This window comes from Tachysurus fulvidraco, chromosome 12 (genome assembly GCF_022655615.1).
Source record: "Tachysurus fulvidraco isolate hzauxx_2018 chromosome 12, HZAU_PFXX_2.0, whole genome shotgun sequence".
Classification (NCBI taxonomy): domain Eukaryota; kingdom Metazoa; phylum Chordata; class Actinopteri; order Siluriformes; family Bagridae; genus Tachysurus; species Tachysurus fulvidraco.
Genome location: NC_062529.1, coordinates 8,541,762 through 8,547,576, shown reverse-complemented (window position 1 = coordinate 8,547,576; position 5,815 = coordinate 8,541,762). Strand labels below are relative to the sequence as shown.

Sequence of the window (5,815 nt, the reverse complement as noted above, 5' to 3'; positions counted from 1 at the left end):
AGACCCACTGCTGATTATTATTTTCAAACCAACTCTGAAACAGTCTGTTTGAGCCACCTTCATCCCCACGGCCAAGACATCTGCAGGTGAACAGAATGAACAATCCAGTGCCGGAACTGCACAGAGGTCTTGATGATCAACCACATGGGCCTTTTCCAAACATTTTTTTCCACAGTGTTCCACAATGTTAAAAGCAGCTGATTGCCTAGAATGTCATTGTACGCGGTAGTATTATCATTTCCCTTCAAATAAGGAACCTAGCCTAAACCTGTTAAAGCAAGACTATGAGCACAATGCATGTCTTTGTTTTTTCTTACCACCAAAAATCATTAAAAAAAAAACATTTTAAGACATTTAAATTTAAACCATTTGTTTATTCAAGCCACATTAAAAAACAACAACAACAACAAAAAAACATTTACCTTTAAAAGTTTAAACTTTTTTTAGGCCTGGACACGATAAATGCTCACAACATTGAGCTTGTTCTTACAGTGACCACAGGCAAACACTGCTTCTTTTTTCTAGGAAGCTATAATTACTGAGATTAATTCCCACCCGGTCACTCCAATGTATGTCTGAATGTATGATGGATTCCTCTACTCCAATATGTGTAGTCCTAGTTTCTACAAAAAAATAAGATACAGTATTGGGAATGCTAATGTTCAAAAGTAACTTTCTTGTGCTGGCTTGAAATTGTGTTCAACAAACAAAGTGGCATTTGCAACCACATTTGGTGAACCTGTCAACTCATTGCTATCTGTTGTATCAGACAGCCTGTTGCAGGATACACTAGCCAACATCTGGCCATCTACTGTACTTTACATGTCTCTAACTTTAATGCTTGTTTTATCCACATGTCTGTAGAGTTCTACCCTTAGGCATGAGATGCACTGTTACTGTTACTAGTAGACACAATATTCTTCTCTCCTCAGCAGATCTGTTCTCTAAAATGAATAAAAAGCAAAATCATCTGTGCTTATGAGTTTTGCTGCCAAGATATTGTGTGCCCGTAACTCGAAAAATAATTCCAGTAATTCAAGTAAATTTAAGTGGTGGAAACTTCATCAACTAGATCCATTGCATTGTCTAATTTTCAAAATAACATTCTTGCTTCAGCAAGTCTTTGTCTCACACTATTGTGGACATCATATATTTGGGTGTTCATAAACATTTTATGACCTTTCTTTCACCTTAGTCCTTTCTAAATTAAATCTATTATAAAATGTTGTTGTTGTTCTTTTGGCTGCTTCCTGTTCAGGGTTACCACGGCAGATCATCTGGTTCGCATATTTGATTTGGCACAATGTTTATGCCAGATGCCCTTCCTGACACAACCCTCACATTTTATCTGGAATTGGGACCGTGTTAGCACTGGCTGGGTTATCTCCCTGCCCAGGAATCTAACCAGGGCCGCCGGAGCAATGAGAGCACAGGATCCTGCTGCTGGACCACCAGGAGGCTAAATCTATAATAAAATAAAGTGTGCAACAAAATAAAGTGGGCGCCATTAAAATTGAGAAACAGTCAATGTTTTACTCAATTTAGTACCTGGCTACAAAGTGTGGAATACTTAGTGGGCTCATAAAATATTCATTGGGCTCATTTAGTTTTTACACACTTTAATTAAGATTTAATTTAGAATAGATAAAATGGACTTTTGGGCCTTCACTCTAAACTCTTTCTACAGGTTTTCTATGATGATCAAACTTTGCATTTATCTGGGCCATTCAAGAACATAAGAAACTTGCCCCGAAGCCACTTCAGCAATTTGTTGTCTGTATACTTTGGGTTGTTATGTTGTAAGGTGAACTTTAGCCCCAGACAGAGAACGTGTGCAATCTGGTGCAGGTTTTGCTTGAAGGACTTTGTTTTATTTTGCTAGCCACCCACCATCAACCAAACATCCCACCCTCTTTTATAAAGTGTTCCTGTTTCTGCCACAAAGAAGTACATGCATAACACAATGCTACCACCACCATGCTTCACTGAAGGGATGGCATTAACCAGTAAATAGGCTGTTTCTGATTTTAGCCAAATGTAGTGCTTAAGTTCTGATTGATGGAGTACATCTGAAAAGGCTCGTCCATTTCTACACAGGCCTTTTAATTGATCGATTTAGAGTTCTTAGTCATCTCATTGAATTACTGTGATTTACACTGTGTAGATTTATGGCCAAGAAGTAAATGTAATCAATTTTAAATTAAAACGTATAAAACAATAAAAACCCACTCTAACAGTAAAAACAGTTTATAGTGACTCAAGATGCTAATGTTCAACCCTGCTTGCGTGTGTGTGTGTCAACAGTTCTACATTTTAGATTAGCATGAATTAGGTGCACTATACTGTTCACTATTTTAATCCAGTAAAACACAAAAATACAGTACAGCCATGATTGAAAAGAGAAGCAAAAGCTCTGGTGTCCTCTAGTGCTTATCTGCAGTAAACACACTGAGGACCCACACAACATAAGTGAATGTAACACAAGGTGAACCAACATTTATTATAAAATATATGGATATGTGCATGAATTTGAACACTAACAGTCTTCATTAAACCACGTCTAAACAAGCAGAGATCATTATCTTCTCACATACCATCATCATTCATATACACTCTCACTCTTCTTTTTCACTCTTTTTTCTCCTTAATTTAATACACAGCTGATGCCACCATTGTCAAATATTGCCCTGAATTGTGTGGTGTGCTAAATGTGTGGATCTGAGTCATAGGTAGTGGATTAGAGAAATAGCTGTTTATGCTCTTCAATATAGTAGTAATAATAATATGTTGACAACTTAGCATGTAGACCAAAGCTACTGACAGATTCAGATTGCATAATCTTTCTCCATGGCAGCTTCCCTGATTTGTCATGATTTTACAAACATAACAGAAGAGTTTGATTTATGTGCTTGCAATTCAGTCCAGAAAGTTTGGAGAAAATGTTGCCACAGCAGCAGAAGGGATGTTAAGTGTGCCAGATCAATAGTAAGGCCAGCTGTTGTTTTGTCAGAATGCTGTGTATTAGAATTACTTAACATCCTCATGTAAACAATATGTGAGCACAAGTTAATCTGCAATCATTTCTTCTGAAATCAAATCACATGCCATAAAATATTAAAGACATTCTTCATCTGCCAACATGTCTGCTTTAATTATATAATTTACACACCTGGTCTTGAACAGCAGGATTTAAAGTGAAAGTGACGTGACATACGGCTAAGTACGGTGACCCATACTCAGAATTCGTTCTCTGCATTTAACCCATCCAAAGTGAACACACACAGCAGGGAACACACACACACACTGTGAACACATACCCGGAGCAGTGGGCAGCCATTTATGCTGCAGCGCCCGCCGCCCGGGGAACAGTATTGCCTTGCTCAAGGGCACCTAAATCGTGGACAGCCCGAGACTCGAAGCCACAACCTTAGGGTTAGGAGTCAGACTCTCTAACCATTAGGCCATGACTTCCCTCAGGTCATGACTTGATGTTTCATCAGTCTACAAGCAATCATCATCATGATCTTTAAAAAAAAACAAACAAAAAAAAAAAACAGAAATAAACCAATCATGTTATACTTACCTTTAATCTATAAGAATCTTTTAGATTTTTTAAATTCCTGATTTGACAATGAGGCTGAACAATAATAACATATTGCGTTCATCAAATTCTAATACATATGATGATTATTAAGAATTGTAATTACGATGGATTAATCAGTATTCCCACTCTTTCATGTACATTTAAAAAATTCTTTGCCTGCTCCTGTTCACCACAGAGAATCACTTATCCGCCTAATTTGATTTGGCATACGTTTCACGCCAGATGCCTTCCTGACACAACATTCCGTTTTTGTCCAGGCCTGGGACCAGAAAGTGCACTGGATTGAGCAACTCTGAGTAAGTGAATTGGTTACTTGCCCAGAAATTAGTCCCAGTCCATGTCAGTGAGAGTGTGGACTCCTAGCCGCTAGACCACCATGGAACATTCTTTCATGTACATTAATAATGTTTAAACACTAGATCACATCAGTTACAAAGCAAGGACATTGCTTTACAGTAAATTGGAATCCCATCCAGAGGGTATTCAAGCCTCACACCCAGTATTCACAGTGTCCCTGACTAGGATAAAGAGTATATTGAAAGTAAGTGAGTGAAGGATATTGCTACTTATTAAAACATATTAAAAAATATACATATATTAAAAATAACAAAGTAAAAAAAATTAATAATAATAATGCAAAATATTATAGAACTTTATTTATTTATTTATTTATTTATTTATTTATTTATTTATTTATTTATTTGTTTATTTTAAACATAAGAAAAATCTAAATTAAATCAATATTTGGTGTGAATACCCAGTATTAATTCTTACAACTGCACACTTGCAAGTGAGGGTTTTGTAGGATCAAGTGTATGAGTAACCAATTATGAAACAGATACAGGTGTGTGAGAGGCTTAAAACTGGGTGAAGAACAGTCTAATTGGGCTACTACGGTAAAGAAGACAGTTTCATTTGATTGGCCCCAAATTTATTCTGCAGCTAGATGACACCAAATATACCTCCAATGTCATAAGACTTCCTTCAGCGTAGAGAAAAACAATGAGTCCTGGAAGTGATGGTTTGGCCCCCACTGAGCCCTGATCTCAACATCACTGAGGCTGTGTGGGATTTATATGAAGAGACAGAAGGATTTGAGGCAGCCTACATGCACAGAAGATCTGTGGTTAGTTCTCCAAGATGTTTAGAACAACCTATATGCCAAGTTCTTTCAAAAACATTGTGCAAGTGGAACTTGAAGAATTGGTGCTGTTTGTTTACACCAAATAATGATTTGAGTTGGCTTTTTTTTTTTACCGTTCATTTACTCTACATTTTGTTAAATACATTTTTCACACCTGGCAAAAACTTTTTGTACTGTTTGTATGTTTAATAATATTCATTTGTTCAATTCTACCACTTATTCACCAATTCATGCTCATGCAGCGTTCATAAGGAGGTGCTTACAGGCAGAGTTCTGATGAGTTCTGATGAGTTACACCCTAAATATTAATATAAGACACTTTTGCAACAATATAGAGCTGTATATACCTTCAGATGAACACATTTTGCTGAGTGGTTGAATTAACCAGCTTGATACAACACTTAGTCACTTAGTGCATATATTGAATATCTATGCCATATAAACAAAAATCATTCCTTATATGGCAATAAATGCATTTATTTATGTCTATCAGTTTTTAATATGTAAGCAGTCATTTCAGATATATTGAAGGATATATGATGATGTAAACTAGCAGAAACAAAGGAGACATTCACTAGAATTCTCTCTTAAATTCACAGCTTAATAAAACGCTAAGCCACTTTATACTGTAAAGATCTAGAAACACCTCAAAAACACCTGTTTTGGGCCATTAAAAAATAATAATTAGCAGAATGATCTCTTAATTAATGCACTCTTGTGTAAAATTTCATTATTTTGTTATTGAGAAAAATTCTTCACATTTTATTTTTTTGTTTTTATATGCTAGCTTGTCTTCAGTCCTATGCAAAAAGTTTAATATTTACATACCTAAAATACTGTACACTATACATAGGCCAGTTTTTACTCTAGTTTAGTATTAGTCAATTTTAATTTGTTTTTAATTGTTTTTACACCACTCCTCTTATCTTTTACAGAGTTTGTGTTCGTCTATTCAATTTTAATACTATTATTTACAAACTGCATACAAGTATTTGTTTAAAAATGCTTAATTTAGCAAAAATGAAATAAATAAATTATATTCAAACAAGAAAGAAAAAATATCACCC

The 5,815-nt window shown here is 35.6% G+C and overlaps 1 long non-coding RNA gene across 1 annotated transcript in view; it reads right to left on the bottom strand.

Annotated features, from left to right (window-relative positions):
* Nucleotides 1-1,082, bottom strand: part of LOC125146060 — a 2,470-nt gene extending 1,388 nt beyond the window's left edge. Inside the window, exon 1 of the long non-coding RNA XR_007144567.1 lies at nt 1-1,082. This exon is cut by the window's left edge and continues 535 nt beyond it. This is a non-coding gene — a long non-coding RNA (uncharacterized LOC125146060).
* Between the last annotated feature and the right edge of the window lie 4,733 nt (nt 1,083-5,815).